The sequence below is a fragment of the Peromyscus eremicus genome, chromosome X, assembly GCF_949786415.1.
Source record: "Peromyscus eremicus chromosome X, PerEre_H2_v1, whole genome shotgun sequence".
Lineage (NCBI taxonomy): Eukaryota > Metazoa > Chordata > Mammalia > Rodentia > Cricetidae > Peromyscus > Peromyscus eremicus.
This window is the reverse complement of record NC_081439.1, coordinates 14,014,061-14,033,482: the sequence shown is the minus strand read 5'-3', so window position 1 is coordinate 14,033,482 and position 19,422 is coordinate 14,014,061.

Below are 19,422 nucleotides of genomic sequence, written 5' to 3'. Positions count from 1 at the left end.
CAGAGTTTGCATCCCAGCCCCAATGGGAACATCAGGCAGGTATAGTGGAATCCCTGTAATCCCAGCTCTTGGCAGGCAGAGAGACAGGGAATCACCAGAGCAAGCTGGCTAATGAAATTAGCTGAAGTCAGCGAGTTCTGACTTCAAGTGAGAGACCTTGAACCAGGACACTGTGTTGAGCACTGCACTTGTCATGTGCATATACAAAGACACCAACACACACACACACACACACACACACACACACACACACACACACACATAAAATTATAAAGTGAAATAAGAAAAATGACATCTAGCTGGAATGAACGTAGTTTCTTCCACTCTTAGTGTTTCGTTTCTTTTTTTAAGCTCTCTGTATAGGTGGAGGAAGGATATCTAGTCTTAGTAATTCACACAAATTTGATTGCTGTATCATCTCTGCTGAAAGAAGTTTCTGTGTCAAACTCAGCTTACTGCAGAAGTTCTCTAGTATGTACCTAGCTGTTATAGCCTTATCTTTAGTACTTTCATGGGACTCCTGAATGTGTAAACACGTAGGTCTCTGATTCTCATGCCTTCTCTTGGAACTCATTTATTTTTCTGTTGGCTTGTCTTGCCCAACTTTCATATGATGGTTTTTATTTTTCTTATTATATTTATCTATATTTTTTAAAAAAATAAGACTATCATAAGTGGAAATGTTTGAAGACAAGCACAAGCTAAGATGGGTTGTTCTGAAGCTGATGCTAAAGCCATATACAGAGTGGGAACAATCACAACAGCACAGGAAAGAAGAAGTTAATGAAAAGGAAATATGAAGAGGAGTGCATCTATACCATCCAATTCAACGAACCAGAAAATCCTTAGTATTAATAATGGAGAAAGAAAAGAATAAACAATAATCAAACCAAACTCATAAATAACCAACACAATGACAGAAACTGCCCTCCAAATCCACCTCAAGTGATCTTAATTGTCCAACTCCAAGATTCAAACTTGAAGACTGGATTTTTAAAAAGATCCCATCTGTTCTCTCCGAGAAATGCACCTTATTGACCATTTAATCTTTTGACTCACAGATTAAGAGTCAAAAGATTAAATTGATTAAACAAGGGGAAACCAAGACAAGTTTGCACAGCTATTCTTCTGTCTGGTAAAACAGACTACAAACTCACATTTACCAGAAGAGATAGAGACTGTCCCTACATATTGATAAAGGGAAAATTCGTGTAACACTCAAATGATTTTATAGCATAAAAACTACTTGGCATGAGAAATCAGATAAGTCTTGATACAATAATAGTGAGTGACGTCAACACCTATCCTCTTCATCCAAACTAAAAATCAATAGACTTGGCAAAGTTAAAGCATACTATAAAACAAATGGGCTTCACGGATCTAGAATACTCCAGATATTAAATACATGTTCATCTAAGTAGCCTACGAAATCTCTAAAATAGAAGACATTCTTGGGAACAAGGCAGGGCTTAACAAACTCAGAAGAACTGAAATAGCCTTGGTATGTTTTATAAAACTGTAATGATATAAGATTGGAAATCAATAGCAATAGATGTTACAGAAGTACTTGGGGAAGGAAGAATATGTACAATGGATGAAGGTCTATCAAAAAAGTCAGAGTAGGAATTTAGACCCTCTTAGAATCAAATAAAAAATGAAAGCAGGTCATACTGGTACCTCTGGGATATTAGTAGAGCTGGGAGTGCTTGTGTTAAAAAATTAGACAAGGCCGGGCGGTGGTGGCGCACGCCTTTAATCCCAGCACTCGGGAGGCAGAGCCAGGAGGATCTCTGTGAGTTCGAGGCCAGCCTGGGCTACCAAGTGAGTTCCAGGAAAGGTGCAAAGCTACACAGAGAAACCCTGTCTCGAAAAACCAAAAAAAAAAAAAAATAAAATAAAATAAAATTAGACAAAAGGGGGCGCTGGGGAGGTGGCTCGATGCATAAAGCTTTTACTGTACAAGTGTGAAACCAGATTTTGGATCACCAGCATGCATATAAAAGCCTTATTTCTAGCAGCTTGCCTGTAATCCTAAGACTTAAGAAATAGAGGCAGGATTTACCTGAAGTAAGCTGGCTAACTGAATTAGTTGAATTGGTGAGCTCTGGGTTCAGTGAGAGACCCTATTTCTGTAAATAAAATGGAAAGCAATTGAGGAAGATACACTATATCAACTATATCATCCACATGCATGCACACATGTGCATACATACCTGCACACATGTGCCATAACACACATGTGAACATGTATAAATATGTGCACATGCAAATAAATCAGATGAATAATACTTTAAAGTAATAGAAAACCAAGAACTAAACTCAAAATAGTAGCTAGCAAGAAATAATAGAGACTAGAGTAACACTTAATGAAATGGAAAATGAAAATACAACCAAAGAAAGAGTAGGTTCTAGAATAAAACAAATAAAACTGATAAACCACCAGCCAATCTAACTATAAGAAAGATGTTGAAGAACCAAATTAATAAAATTGAAGTTAAAAAATACGTGCTACAACAGCATCTAATGAAATTGATATTATGCTCATACTTCCAGGCCTAGCACCTGTCAAACAGCTCCTGAACTGACTTGCTCCAGTAAGTCCCCAATAACCAACCCCACCAACACCATCACCACCCTTCCTACACTGAACCAGCCTGAAGCAGACTAGACTTTCACATCAGACACACAACTAACAAAAGAAGAACAGATAAATTTTTCTCTTGACTACAAGAAACTCATCTTACCTTCAAAGATAAACACCACCTTAAAATGAAAGGATAGAAAAAGAAATAATCCAAGTAAACGGGAGCAGGAAGAAAGCAGGGGTTGCTATCCCAATATCTATCAAAATAGAGTCCAAACTAAAACTAAGAAGGAGAGATTAATCTCTAATCATTCTAATCAAGCAAGCAATTAACAAGAAGACACTACTATCCTAAACATAAACACACCAAACTCTAATATAGCCAATTTCATGAAACATGTACTACAGGAATTAAGGGCACAGATTAAAACAACCCATACAATAGTGGATGATTTCAGCAACTCACTTTCTCTAATAAGCAGGCGAAGTGGACAAAAAATAAACAGAAACATCAGAGTTAAATGACATCATACATCAAATGGACCTAACAGGTAGCTACAGAATACTCGACCACTAAGGAATATGCTTTCTACTCAGGAGCCCATGGATGCTCCTCAGAAATAAACAACATACTGTGACATCAAACTTCTTCTTTTTTTTTTTTTTTTTTTTTTTTTTGGTTTTTCGAGAGAGGGTTTCTCCGTGTGGTTTTGGTGCCTGTCCTGGATCTCGCTCTATAGACCAGGCTGGCCTCGAACTCACAGAGATCCGCCTGGCTCTGCCTCCCGAGCGCTGGGATTAGAGACACGTGCGATCGCCGCCCAGCACATCAAATGTTCTTAACAAATTCAGAAAAAAAAATGAAATAACTCTGTGTATAACAATGAAACCAGATCTGTATCCATCACCATGTACAAATATCAACTCTAAATGGATCCAAATGTAAAACCTGAAACACTGAAACTGCTAGAAGAAATCACAGGCAGTACCTTACAAGATACAGGAGCAGGAAAGGACTTTCTGAATAAAACTCCACCCACTTAGGATTTAAGGCCAACAATTGACAAATGGGACCTCACTATAAAACTATAACGCTTCTGTACAGCAAAGGAAATGAAGATGAAGGCTACAAAGTATGAGAGAATCTTTGCTAGCCAGATATCAGAGAGGATTACTGTCCAGACCATATTAAAAACAAAAAATAACTCAGTTAACAAAAACAAATGGTTTAATTAAAAATGAGCCATGCTTCTACATGCAGAGTTCTCAGAAGAGAGAAAAATATCTAAGAAATAGCTTTAAAAGTATTCAACATCATCAGCAATCAGAGAAATGTAAAGTAAAACAGCTTTGAGATTTAATCTTTCCCCAAACAGAATGGCTCAGATGAAGAAAACAGTTGACAACAAATGCTGATGAGGCTATGGAGAGAGGGGAACCCTCATTCACTGTTGGTTTGCGAAACTGTGCAGCCACTCTGGAAGTAAGTGTGAAGATTCCCCTACCATATGAAACAGGTGTAGCACTCCTTGGCATATACCTAAAGGACTCAATGCTGTGGATATTGCTCTATATAAATAAAACACTGATTGGCTAGTGACCAGGCAGGAAGTATAGGCGGGACAAGGAGAGAGGAGAATTGAGGAAGGAAGAAGGAAAGGGAGACTGGCTGGAGCCACGGCCAGGACAAGGAAGATGTAAAGTACCGGTAAGCCACGAGCCATGTGACAAAGTAAAGATTAATAGAAATGGGCTAAATATAAGAGTGAGAGCTAGACAATGATAGGCCTTAGCTAATGGCCAAGCAGTTTAAATAATGTAAGAGTCTGTGTGTTTATTTTATAAGTGGGCTTTGGGACTGAAGGAATTTGGCTGTGGGAGCTGGAGAGAAATTCTCCAGCTACAAATGGCGCCCAACGGCTCGAGTTTCCACCTTAAACCTAACAATATTTAATAACCAATTCTAAACAAAGCCAAAACCAGGTTCCTGCTTCATGTCTCATATGGGCAGCTAGATGCCGCAAAACGCGGGTTTGAGCTACTGGCGGGTTCCTGGTGTGTGCACTTGACCTGCAGTATGGTGGGAATGAGACCTGTGCCAGCGGCACATTACGGTGTGTGGTAGATTTAGTCTTTACTACTATTTAAAAAAGAGAGAGAGAGAGAGAGAGAGAGAGGTTTCTGGGCTACACGCTGCTTTGATAAAAGCGTAGACGCACTATTTCTGAGACTAGATGGCTCCCAGAGCTGGCGGAACCGCCATGTTGGGAAGCTAAAGTGGGCGGAGCCAGCAGCCACAGCACAGTTTCAGGCTTAGAAGGCTGCAGTTTAAAGCAATAGGTTCACAATAAGACTGATTCAGATGAAATAGTTTCCAATGTATGTAAAAATGTACGTAGGCTTCAAAAAGAGATAAAAAGGAATATATACAATTACATAAACAAATAGTTTTTAAAAATAAAGTCTTTAAAGAAACAATAAAGGGGGGCTGGAGAGATGGCTCAGAGGTTAAGAGCACTGGCTGCTCTCCTAAAGGTCCTGAGTTCAATTCCCAGCAACCACATGGTGGCTCACAACCATCTGTAATGAGATCTGGTGCCCTCTTCTGGCCTGTAGGCAGACATGCAGGCAGAACAGTGTATACATAAATAAATAAATCTTAAAAAAAAGAAACAATAAAGGCAATAAGTCACGTAAAGATGGCTATCACACAGAGAATCTGGATTAGGTTGTCTTTGATATTCGTAACTGAAGAAAAACATTTGATTGTAAAAGCTGTTCAGTTATGCCAAAATGTAAATTTTAAAGGTACCTTGACTTCAAAATTTGGATGTAAGGATGTGTTGTCTTGGAAAGGAGGCTCTGCTTTTGTTCCCACAGAAAGCCAGAGGCTATGGATTTGTTCCAGATTAAGATACATCAGGTTTGACCAGCCAAGACTCCCTAAAAGATCTCCAATGACACCATGGCCCAGATGATCCAACATCTGGAACGGTTTCAGGCAACTGGCTCAGATGATACACCCTCATGGACTACTCCATAATCCTAAATTTTTCTTTGTGTCCCCATAAGATGCAATGCCCCCCTCCAACAGGAAGTAGTAAGAAAAGCTATGCCCAAATTCCCAAATATACCAAGCTGCCTTTAGAGATGGCATTGGCTCACTCCCCCTCTAAACCCAGACATATTGCTTAAAAAAAAATGGTTAAGAGATTCTTGTGTCCCAAATCAAAAGAGCCCTCTGGTGTGGGACAAAGAAAAACCAATATTTTTATTTAAAACAGGTTGATTATAAATACAATCTCTTTCTAAAAAAAGGGGGGATAGTTTAAATATGATAGGATGAAAGGGTAGATTAATGAACCTACTTTTAAAGAGTAACAACTTGTTTAAAATGTTTTACATTGCTATAGATTTTAGTTTATTGATACAAATTTAAACTTAATTTTGTTATACTGTATATATATTTCTATTCTTGTGTGAGGTATTATGTTTATGTAACTCATTTAAAATTGTAATGGATAATTAAAAAATAGATTAATAATTAGTCATCTATGATAATCATATTTGTAGCCATGTTAGTTAAGTCTTCTAGGTATACATAGATATATTTCAGATAGATAGGTAGTCTTCAAACACTTCAAAGACCTACAGAATATGGCATTTAAAATGTTTTAAAAATTTAGACTTTCTGGACAGTGAGGCATGTCTGCTCCTGACAGCACCAATTTACTTCAGAGAAGAGTATGGGCATCAAAGACACTCCATATGGAGTTTATCTTCACCTTGATAAAAATAGCCATTTGGACAAGAAACTGTTCTTGCCTGGACTTCTTGATCAACTTGACATACAGGACCCATAGAAAGGTAACCACTGAACTTAGCTTGAGAAAATGGTCCTTCAGGTTCCTGATTTGCAGAGAAAACTGCAAGGCATTCTACAGGACACAAAGAAAAAGAGAATGAGAGACTCTAGGCCTGCGGGCTGAAGACTGATGCCCCAATTTTACAAGAGAACTTTGAATGACTGTCCAGGCTGTCAGCTGTCTCTGTCTACCCTACAAGACTCCCGAAAGTTGCTTGCATCCTTCTCCCATTTCTCAGGTAGTAGTATATCCTTCTGAGGTCTTTGATGTGGTTAAAGACTAGATACTTACAATTTTCCTTAGTTATGATAAAAGATAAGTTACATATAAAACCTTAAACTCACAAATATAAGATAGATATCTTCTTTTATATTGTAACTATAATTCTTACTTGATAATTATTTTGTTATATGTAATATTACTATGTTGAAGTTAAAACCTTACTTTTTGAAAAAGAAAAAAAAGGGGAAGTGCTGTGGATATCGCTCTATATAAATAAAACACTGATTGGCCAGTGACCAGGCAGGAAGTATAGGCGGGACAAGGAGAGAGGAAAACTGAGGAAGGAGGAAGGAAAGGGAGACTGGCTGGAGCCACCACCAAGACAAGGAAGATGTAAAGTACCGGTAAGCCACAAGCCATGTGACAAAGTAAAGATTAATAGAAATGGGCTGAATATAAGAGTGAGAGCTAGACAATGATAGGCCTTAGCTAATGGCCAAGCAGTTTAAATAATGTAAGAGTCTGTGTGTTTATTTTGTAAGTGGGCTCCGGGACTGGCGGGACTTGGCGGTGGGAGCTGGAGAGAAATTCTCCAGCTACAACTCAACTTCCTACTCCTACAGATACTTTCTTAACCATGTTCAGGTGGAAACAACCTAAACGAAAATGTGGTACATATACACAATGGAATGCTATTCAGCTGTAAAGAAAAATGAAATAATAAAATTTGCATATAAATGGATGGAACTAGAAAGTATTACAGTAAGTGAAGTAACCCAGGAAGATAAATCCTGTATATTCTCTCTTATTTGTTGATCCAAGCTCTGAATCTTTAGATGTGAGTATATAGCTTTACACACACACACACACACACACACACACACACACACACAAGTTAAACCTTTTGGAGTGATAACACTCCCCCAAGAATCATAAACTATCTTATAAAATCCCCAGTGCCAGGCATGGGAAACCCTTCTCCCCTTTCAGCTGTTGATTAGAGAAGTCTAGACACCACCCTTCCCCCAATTACAGGTTACTGCTGTTTTCCTTAATTGTTTCAGAGAACTTGAACACAAGACTGTATTTCTGAAGATGCTATGCATGGACATTTATATGCTATGTAATCAGTAGACAAATGAAAGATGAAGTGGTTGTTAATATACAAGTGGACTTCATAACAATTACATTCAGGGATATGTCTCTTTTTTACTACAATTCTCAGTCTATCTTAATTGTACAAATGAATCAGGTTGTCTGTCATACTTCCATATATGCATCTAGAATGCTTTTCTATCTGCTCTCTAGTCTTCTACCCTCTCCCTGCCTGCTTCCACATACTCCGGATTTTAACCCCAGTCTCCAATAGTCCCTCTAATAGTCCCTCTTCTACTTTCAGATCATTGATTTGAACAGCCATGAAAGAAATCCTGTGATGCTAAAGTTTCTTTTTATGGCTTTTCACTCACATTGTCTTTCAAGCCCCACTTGTTTTCCTGAAAAGAAGAGGATTTCCTTTTTATGGCCAAATAACAATGTGCTTTTCTTGTTGCAGTCTAAATGTAATATTTTGGCAAATTTCTTCAAACTTTGAAATTCTTTCTTTTGCTTGATCAAGCCTATTGTTGAGGCATTCAACTGTGTTTTAAATCTGACTTATTGGTTTATTTCCAAGATTTCCATTTCAATAACTTTTAGACTTTATATGTCTTTATGGAATTGCTCATTTGGGTTGTGAATTGTCTTCTTTAATTCACTCGATTGTTTATTTGTATTTTTGGGGATTTCATTAAGTTATTTAAAAAATCATTATTTTTCAAATTATTTGGTGGCATTTCATCCACTTCAATATTTATGGTATCTGTTATATGGAATTATGAATCATGAGAGACATCATATCTTTTTTCGTATTTATTTTATTTCTGTGTTGTGAGCTGCACAATCCTTTTTGGTAGTGTGATCTTCCACAGTACTGGATATTTAATCCTGTGTCTCATGCATGCTAAGCCACTCCTCCACTACCACACTCTATCCATGTGATTTGCACATCCGTTCACACAGATCACTCATCACCTTCTTTGCTGTGGCTTTCTGATGAGGTGAGGTATTCTACCAACATGTCTTCACAGATCAACATGTTTTGCAACGCTTAGATTACTTCCAACTGGACTCCATATTGCAATTTCCCTGCAGCTTCTTCCTTAGTGTGATTTGTGTGTTTGGGCATAGAATGGACCATCTCAAAGTCAGAGAGACCTGCTATTCCTGTGTTATAACATTGGATCACTGAGGGGCCGGAGAGCTGGCTCAGTGGTTAAGAGCACTTCCTTCTCTTCCAGAGGACCAGTGTTTTGTCTTCGGTACCTATGTCAGTCAGCTCGAAACCCCTGCAACTCCAGCTCCAGGGAATCCATTTTGAAAAGGATTGAGATGTTCTTTTCTGGTAGTTGAGGCACATGTAGTATAGGCAACATTGTGGATAGAATGAATCCTCTGTGTCTTTGGGGGATTTCTACTGTTACTGCTGATAGTAGCTCTGGCTCTTGAAAGTGATTCTGGTGGAGGCTGCCCCAGGCCCACTGAAGGGCTTGATGTGCTTGTCCTGTAATTAAAGCCTGCCTCAAATCTGGATGCTTTATAGTGAAGGGTGGGGGTTGGAATCTATAGGACTCAGCTACAGTCTTACCAGTCTATGACACTTGATTAGGTAAAACTGCAGGCAATGTAAAAAGTCCACTTAGATGTAGTATCAGCACCCCTTTTTCTTCCTGTATCTACTGTGGGAATTGTTCAGGAGTACAACTGCTAATGGTGCCTGCCTGGGAATGGCAACACGGCCTGGGAATGAGAATATGACCTGGGAATGGGAACAAGGCCTGGAATGGAAGCCTGTATTATTCCATTTCTTTAGGTAGAAATATGTGCCAGGGCTCAGGTAGGACTGGACTTTCACAAGAGTTAGGTTTAGTTCCTCTGAGCTGAACTGGAAGGTGAGTATTGAACAGATGCAGAGTGACTACCTAATGTGTGTGAGATGTTGGGCTCATACCTCAGTGCTAGAAAAATGAGATGAAATAAATGAGAAGAAAGAGGGGAAAATGTTAACAACAACGACGACAACAACAAAACAAAACAGAAAAGGGAAAAGAACAAAAAATCAATTTGCGAAGTAAGAAGAAAGTGTGTTAGAAAAACTAAGACGGGAAGAGGGAGCACTGACGTTCAAGTCATGTGGTGGTTTAGTCTCGTGGGGGCCTAAGGTTGGACTCCACAAGGTATGAGAGGGGGCGAGTTGCTCAAGGCTACACTCCTTAAAATTCCTTTCCATTTTTCTTGACCCAAGGAATGGAATGCAGGTGAGGCCAGGTATTTTTCACCAAACAAACAGTTTAAAGAAGAACGCTTGTAGAGCAGCAGATTAGTTTTGCAATCTGTACAACAGACTTAAAGGGGGACCTTTAGGTCACTAGGTTTAGACAGAATGTTCTGGAAGGTTTTTTTTCCTATGTAGCCAGGGTGTGACAACTGCCTAAGTACATAGTGGATCTTCATATATATATGTGGGTGAAGGGGTGTGGGGTGGAAATTGAACCAAATTCCATCCAGGAGGGAAGAAATCTTGTGGGAACCTAGTAATCTGATACTTTCTATCTGGAACCTTCAGGCTTGTGCAAAATCATGTGAGATTGCTGTCAAACCAAGTCCCTGAGGTCTGATGAAGCACAGGTTCTGGAAAGCACTTCCTTTCCACCGCAGCCTACACATCCACAAAAGTGAACTCTTGGTAGCTTTGCGTCAGGTATACTTTGCCATTTGCTGTGTGCTAGCTAGTTTTTTGTCAATGTGACACATGCTAGAGTCATGTGGGAAGGGGGAAATCTCAATTGAGAAAATGTCCCCAACAGATTGGCTTGTGGACATGCCTGTGGTGCATTTTTTTGATAATTGATAGTTGATGTTGGAGGGACCAGCTCACTGTGGATGGCTCCATACCTAATCTGCTGGGCCTGGGTGCTGAAGGAACCCCATGGAAGAGGAGGTGGAAAGAGTGTAAGGGCCAGAGGGGATGGAAGACACCAAGAAAACAAGGCCTCTGAATCAACATGATCAATGCATTTACGAACTCACACAAATTGAAACAGTGTGCAGAGGGCCTGCACGGGTCAGTACCAGTTGGGGTCCTGCACATGAAAGGACAAGTGCCTCCATCTCTAACCCAGAAGCGATCTCCAATTGATAACCACATAAAAATGAAAACTTAGTTTCCTCCAAGGGAATCTCACCGGGGAAATAAACTACTCTTGAAGGTAGAATGCATGCCCAGGAGTAGATGGCCAACAGAAAACTCACTCAACAGCATTTTCAGAGGTTCCTTGTCTCATAATGTCATGTCAGGGCTCTTTCTTTTTTAAAAAACGTATCTTAATATTTTTCATTTTTATTTTATTTATATTTTTCTTCTCTATTTTTACTCTACAGGTCCTTTGTGTACATAATATGTCTTCCAATTTACTGGTTTTTTTTGTTTTGTTTTTTTTTTGTTTTTTTTTTTTTTTGGTTTTTCAAGACAGGGTTTCTTTGTGTAGCTTTGCGCCTTTCCAGGAACTCACTTGGTAGCCCAGGCTGGCCTCGAACTCACAGAGATCCACCTGGCTCTGCTTCCCGAGTGCTGGGATTAAAGGTGTGCGCCACCACCGCCCGGCCCAATTTACTGTTTTTATGGGAATCCTGAGTGTGCAAATGAGTGGATCTTTGTTTCTTGTACCTTTTCCCAAGAGCTCTTTTCCTTCTGTTTTTCTTGTACAACTTCAATGTGATGGTTTTTGTTTTATCTTATTTTGTTTTGTTATATTTTATTATTATCTCATAGAATCCTGCTTGTTTTCTTATGAGAGACAGAAAGGAATTGGATCTGGATGAGAGGGGAGGTAGAGAGGTGTTGGGAGTAATAGAGGGAGGGGAAACTGTAACCGGGATATATTATGTGAAAAAAATAATCTATTTTCAATAAAGGGGAAAAAAAGAAAGCCAGCTGAGCAAGCTATGATGAGCAAGCCAGTTAGTAGCCCTCCTCTACAGTTCTGCTTCAGGTCCTGCCTCCAGGTTCCTGCCCTGCTTGAGTTCCTGTCCTGACCTCCCTCCGTGATGGACTGTTACTTGGAAGATGAAATAAAACCCTTTCCTACCCAAATTGCTTTTGGTCATGGAGTTTTATCAAAGCAATAGAAACTCCAAATAACACACACTGCCTAGTCAATGCTGTGGGGTGTCCAGTGGGACCCTAAGATTCGATTATGCTGAGTTTTCTAACCATTCCTCACCCTGCCTCTTAAGTATCACAGTTGTAAATAGTTGGACCCTTCTTGGAAGGTTCTTGCTCTAGAGTACATTGAGAGTTTGCCGAGATGCTCAAGAGTTTCTTCTCTGAAGCTAAGATTACTGTGCGGGCTCTAGTCTCTTATGGACTTGAGCTATTTATCTGCAGGGTGCAGTCTTCGATGTTACACTGCGATGCCTTCCTTTTTACATTTGCCACTGGGAGGAGATGACACCTTTCTCTTGGAATGTTAGGTGCCAGGTGAGTCCAGCTGTATAGCTGAGGATGGTCTGGAACTCCTGATTCTCCTGACTCCATCTCTCAATTTGCTGGGATTATAGGCATGCACCATATCTTGCTCATTTCTCTCGATTTTTAATCCTCCTAGACTGTATGTTTCTCTGGGCTTCATTTTCTTTACTGCCCATTTCCACTGTTTATTCATGGCCACTTACTCTCAAATACTGTTACGAGAGTATTAGTTGGTTCTCTTTAGTGGACGGGTAGACTATGTGGCACTTCTAAGGGATAGTCTTTGTCCTGGTTTGGTTTTATCGTCTACTTGACACAACCTACCTGGGAAGAGAGAATCTCAACTGAAAAATCAAAACTCTGGCCTACGGGTAAGACATTTTCTTGATTACTAATTGAGATAGGACGACAAAGCTCACTGTGGGTGGTACATCCCTTGAAAGACCCTAACCCTTCAGGCTTACAACCCCCCCCCCCAAGCCCCAGGAGAATGAGGAACTAAAAAGCTAGTTCCAAGGGCAAACTGACTCAGCCACCCCTGCCACAATGTAACAATGTAAAGAGATTTCTGTTAAGAGATGTGCTCAACTGTGACTGGGATAATTGCAAGTGTTCCAGGAAAGACCACTGTAACCTTTGTGTAAACTTCACTCCCATCCTCATGCCCCCCTTGAGGTTTCAGGAAGAATGTGCATTCGGATGTGACTGTACCCACCCTGTGATCATGCCATGATCTTGTGAAATTAGCCTCTAGACATAAATCAATCGAAACGAAATTGTATGGGAATTGTAATCTTGTGGCTTTTGTGGGTTTTTTCCTTTAAAAGTACCTATGTGGCTGCAGTAAGATGCGACTCTTGCTCTCAGGACAAGAGTGGCCCGACTGACTGTACAGCATCAATAAACCTCTTGGTATTTGCATCAACTGGACCTGAGTCTGGGTTCTTGGGGCGCCCACCCGAGAAAGGTAGCACCCTGAGTCTAGGGTCTATCACCCTAAGCAGGTGGGTCTCGGCTAGCTGAGCATGAGGGAGTGAGAAAGCCAGAGAGTAAACCAATGACCACAGTTCCTGTCCTAAGTACTCTCAATGATGGGCTTTGAGTAAGTCAAGTAAACCCTTTCCTTCTCAAGCTGCTTTTAGCCATGGCATTTATAACAGCAACAGAGATCAAGATAAAACAGTGTTCTTGAAGAATTTATTTATTTATTACTTTTAAAAATCTGTTTTAAAACCTAGTAAAAGGATTGTGACTTTTATTTTTCCCAGACAAGGTTTATCTGTGTAACAGCCCTAGCTATCCTGGAACTAGCTCTGTAGATCAGGCTGACCTTAGACTCCCAGAGATCCGCCTGCCTCTGCTTTCTGAGTGCTGGGATTAAAGGCGTGTGCACCACCACCGCCGGGTGGATTGTGACTCTTTTAACCATGTAAGAATGATGAAAATTACAGAGAGGCTTCCTCTGGCAGCTGATGGCATCAGATTCAGAGACTGACAGCCAGATATTAGGCAGAGCTCAGGGAACCCTACAGAAGAGGGAGAAGAAGGATTGTAGGAGCCAGAGGGGTCAACGACACCAGGAGAACACAGTCCACAGAATTAACTAAGCACAGCTCATAGGTTCTCACAGAGACTGAAGCAGCAACCAGAGAGCCTGCATGGGTCTGAGCTGGGTCCTCTGCATCCATGCTGTGGTTGTTTAGCTTGGGATTTTTGTGGGACTCCTAACAGTGAGAGTGGGGGGTGTCTATGACCCTTTCGCCTGGTCTTGGGACCCTCCCCCCCCTACTGGGTTGCCTCGTCCAGCTTTGATACGAGGGTTTATGCCTCGTCTTAATGTGTTTTGTTATGTCACATTCAGTTGATGTCCCTGAGAGGCCGGCTCTTTTCTGAAGTGAAATGGAGGAGTGGATCAGGGAGAGAGGGAGGTGGGAGGGACTGGGAAGTGTGGATGGAGGAGAGGCTGCTGTCAGGATGGAATGTGTGAGAGAAGAATAAATAAAAAGAAAAAAGAAAAAATGATGAAAACTAGAAGATAGCTATGTTTAACTTTAAAAATTGACTTATTTATATCTTACGTATATGAGTGCTTGTCTGCATGTATATATGTGTACCCCGTGTGTACTGGTGTCCATGGAAATCAGAAGAGGACCTTGGATTCCCTGGAACTGGAGTTACAGACAGTTATGTGCCATCATGTTGGTGCTGGGAATTGAACCATAGTCCTCTTCAGGAGCAGCAAGTGTTTTTAACATCTGAGACATCTCTCCAGACCCTATTTTTAATTTAAATATATACACATGTACCAAAAATATTGCATTGCTCTGCTAATATGTACAATTTTTGTAGTTATATACAGTTAAATTTAAGTTCAATAATATACTAAATAAGAATGCACAACTACATGAAATATAATAGAAACAGAAAAATCTCATTTGAAATTATACATGGACATATTAATATTATCCTTTTATTAATGAACAGCAAAACAAAAACTGGTAAGAATGTATAAAGTCTAAGATAGATTCTGAATTATAATAAACCTTCATGGTTCAGCAATGGTGATGTATTCTTTTAATCCCAGCACTTGGGGAGCAGAGGCAGGATGATCTCTGTGAGTTTGAGACCAGCCTGGTCTACAAAACGAGTTCCAGGACAGCCAGAGCTACACAGAGAGACATTGTCTTAAAAAAACCAAAAAAAAAAAATTAAGATAAGGCTCAGGGTAGAGCAAATATTTAACATTCTCAAGGCCCAGAGATCAATCTTCAGGACCAAAAGAACATCCTTAAAACCTTAAAAGCAATTACATATAATATATATTTGAATTTTATGGGATTAATGTAAAAATTATATAAGAAAGCAACATCAAAGTTCCTCGATATCCCATCTGACATGTAAAACATTCATCAGTACCATATCCACAGAACAAATAAAATATGAAGAAACTGAAAATCATCAAATATATTTATAGAGGCATCAGAGAACGAAAATATCAAGGAAATTGCTTCTCCCAAACTGGGAGATAGGCAGATGAATACAGATCGTCACAGCTTACTATGTGTGAATCTCACAAACAGAAATCTTCATTTGGAGTCAGTCCTCATAGGAACACTTTAAACTACGATTGATGAATTCCTATAGACGTGGTGTGAATGAACCTAAGAACTAAAATTTCTGGTGTCTCAATCTGAAAGAGTCTCTCACATTTTTCTAAGTGTTACTGTTGGGAGCCACATGAGGGTCTCACTATGGGGATTAGGGAAACATACACGGTCTCTGGCCAGCAGCAAAACTTAACATTTTAAAATCTGCCAAACCTTGTTGTTTTAAAGTTCTTCAAAATACTGAGTGTCTTGGTGTAAAAGAAATGTTCCATTCCACTCTCTCTATCTTTTAACAAAGAGGAAGAAAAATGCTGAATTAAAGTCACTTCCAATTCCTCGTATTACCTACAGAGGGAGAAAATCAATTTGAGGAACACCTGTGAAGGTTGTGACCTATGGATATAAAAACACACAAGATTTCCCATTGCTACCCACCTACCCACCACATCAACAGAATGCTTGGATAACAACATATCACAGGTAAAGAACTGCATTGGACCCTATCTAAGACACACTGTATAAGGAAAAGTCAAATACCTCCCCAACACAAGGACTACGTGTACTCCTCACATCACTACTAAGGAAACGTCATAGAGCTTAACTTATTTCCTTGCAAATCCCTCCTAGCATAGACATACTCAAGAAGTACCTACATAGAAATTTACTCTATCTAAGAAAAGGTATATCCAGATGGAAAAATTCTATGAATAAGAGAAAGAGAAAACATCCACACTTATACAGCTAAACAGAACAGCCAGAATCACACATTAAATCCATCCTTTGCCAAGTACATTAAAACTCAGGCAGAAAACCTCCATTTCCAGCTTCCTTTTGTGAACTGAAGCATTTGGATCAAACATAGTGGCCAATTTGTATGTTCTCTGCTAGAGAGCTTGCCTTTTTAAATTGTCGTGCTTAAAGGATAGGAGAGACTGTTTTGGAGAATTTTCCGCAAATACAAAGAGCAGGGGGTAGTCAGCAGCTGTAGTTCCTAGGATCAGCCCACCTTCAAATTAAGCCATGGAAAGAACTTGGCTTAAATGCTTTTTCACAAACTTTTCCATCATCTACCGGTGATTATGATCTCTAAAATCCAGTGTCTTGCGGCCCATGTTTTTTCTTAAAAAAAAAAAAAAAAAAAAAAAAAAAAAAAGCTAGTTTAGGGCTGTTACACAGAGAAACCCTATCTGAAGAAAACCACCACCACCACCACCACCACCACCACCACCACCACAACAACAACAACAAAAAAACCCTCTCTAAATGAGTCATAACTCTTCATGGGTATGCTTATCTCCAGGAATAATTACAGTCCTACAATCTCTGTAAGAAAAACATGAAGGCCTCTGAAACCACAAACAAGACGTCAGCAGTATCCTGTGAGCTGCCTTGTTTCTGAGGTAAATTTTAGCAATCTCTTTTTAGAGGGAGGCATAGGGATGTCTTTGTGTCTGAGAGGGAAAGGAGGACCCCCTTCCTGCCAGTAACTCCCTAAGAGAAGCCTCCTTTTTTTAAGGAAACGCTTCAACAGGAGAATGGGCACACCTGCACATCCCTCCCTGGCTTGCTACAATGCTATTTCTTTCTTCCTTTCCTTCCTTCTTTTTCTTAATTTCTTTCTTTCTTTCTTTCTTTCTTTCTTTCTTTCTTTTTTTCTTTCTTTCTTTCTTTCTTTCTTTCTTTTGATTACAGGCCTGAAAAAACAGAAGAGTACTTCCTGTACCCCATACTCACCATTCTCTAGAGATAAAGTCCAATAATATTTCATAGGGAAAAAAAGCTGATCGAACCTCTCAGTGCCTGAAAGATAAAGTGAGCAGTCCCCATGCCTTCCCGCCTGGCTTGCTTCAGTGATAATTACAGGCCAGAAATGTCCTCACTAGGAGGTTATGAGCCTTCTGCTTACTTCAGAAAGGGAGTTAACATCGCCCCCCAAAATGCCCCCCCATTCCACTCATCTTTCCCAGTATTCTCTTTCTCTCCACACACACACCCATTCCTCCTGTTCCTATCCCCATCCACCTGTAAAATCTCTTCTATTTCTCCTTCCAAGGGAGGTCTATGTGCACCCGCCCCCTCCACCCTCCACCTTGGGCCCTCCTTGTTACTTAGCATCTTTGGGTTTGTAAACTGTAGCTGGGTTATCCTTTTTTACAGCTAATATTCACTTATGAGTGAGTACACACCATATTTGTCTTTCTGGGTCTGGTTTATCTCACTCAGGATGATATTTTCTAGTTACATCCAGTTGCCTGCAAGTTTCATGATGCCATTTTTGTTTTTTGTTTTTGTTTTTGTTTTTAATAGCTGAGAAACCTAGTGCAGTGGAAACTCCCTGGAACCTATGAGGGTGACCCTAGTAAAGACTCCTAGTAATGGGGGATATGGAGCCTGAGCCATGCATCTTTTGTAACTAGGCTAGTCTTCCAGTGGTGAGACTGGGGCATCAACCCAGTTATAAAACCTTCAACCTACAATTTGTCCTGCCTGCAAGATGTGCTGAGGTAAAAGTAGTGCAGAACTTGTGGAAGTGCCAACCAATGACTGGTCCAACTTGAGGCCCATGCCACAAGAGGGAGCCCTACACTTCATGGATGGCCGGGAACCAGAGGCTGGATAGCCCAGAGACCTAGGGTAGAACCAAACACAACTGGGAAAAACAAGTCAGTGAAATGATTTCTAATGATGTTCTGCTCTACTCATAGATTGGTGCCTAGTAGAGTTGTCATCAGAGAGGCTTCATCCAGCAACTGATGGAAACAGATGCAAAGACCCACAGCCAAACATTAGGCAGAGCTCTGGAGCCCTAAAGAAGAGGGGGAGGGAGGATTGTAGGAGCCAGAAGAGTCCAGGACACCAGGTGAACACGGTCCACAGAATCAACTGAGCAGGGCTCACAGGGGCTCACAGAGACTGAGCAACGATCACAGAGCCTGTATGGGTTTGAGCTAGGTCCTATGCAATTATGTTACAGTTGTGTACCTTGGTCTTCTTGTGGGACTCCTAACAGTAGGAATGGGGGCTGTCTCTGACTCTTTTGCCTGTTCTGGGGACCCTTTTCCTGCTACTGGGTTACCTTGTCCAGCCCTGATATGAGAAGATGTACCTAGTCTTATTGTAACTTGATATGACATGTTAGATTGATATTCCTGGGAGGCCTGCACTTTTCTGAAGAGAAACAGAAAAGTAGTGGATCTAGGGGAGAGGGGAGTGGTGGTGGTGGGGGAAAGGCTGGGAGGAGTGGAGGGAGGGCAAACTGCAGACAGGATGTAATGTAGGAGAGAAGAATATATTTTAAAAAAGAGAGTTAATGTCTCCTGAAAACTCTTCCTTGGCTTATTCTAGCCATAAGTCTGCATCTTCAAATGTTTTCTAGAAGTATATTCTGTGTATGTTGAGCACTCCAACTTTAAAAGCCTTTATGTGACTGGTTCCTAAATCATCTACTGTTGCATGAGCCTCTTTTTTGTGTTTGCTTTTTTAAGACAGGGTTTCTATGTGTAGCCCTGACTGTCCTGGAAATCACTCTGTAGGCTAGCCTTGAACAAATAGAGATCTTCCTGCCTCTACTGGGGATTAAAGGCATACACCAACACCACCCAGCCTAATTTTGCTTATTAATGAAGATACAACCCCCCCTTTTTTTGGTTTGGTTTTTTTTTTTTTTTTTGGTTTTTTGAGACAGGGTTTCTCTGTGTAGCTTTGCCCCTTTCCTGGATCTTGCTCTGTAGACTAGGCTGGCCTTGAACTCACAAAGATCCACCTGCCTCTGCCTCCCGAGTGCTGGGATTAAAGGCGTGCGCCACCACCACCCGGCACTTTTCCCCTTTTTATTGAAAATAGATTCTTTACTCATATAATATATCCTGATTTTGGTTTCCCCTCCCTCTACTCCTCCCAGATCCTTCTCACTTCCCCTCCCATCCAGATTCATTCTCTTTCTGTCTCTCATTAGAAAACAGGCTTCTAAGTGATAATAATAAACTATAACAAAATAATATGAAACAAAAACTATCACATTGTGGTAGGACAAGACAAACAGAAGGAAAAGAGCCCAAGAGAAGGCACAAAAAT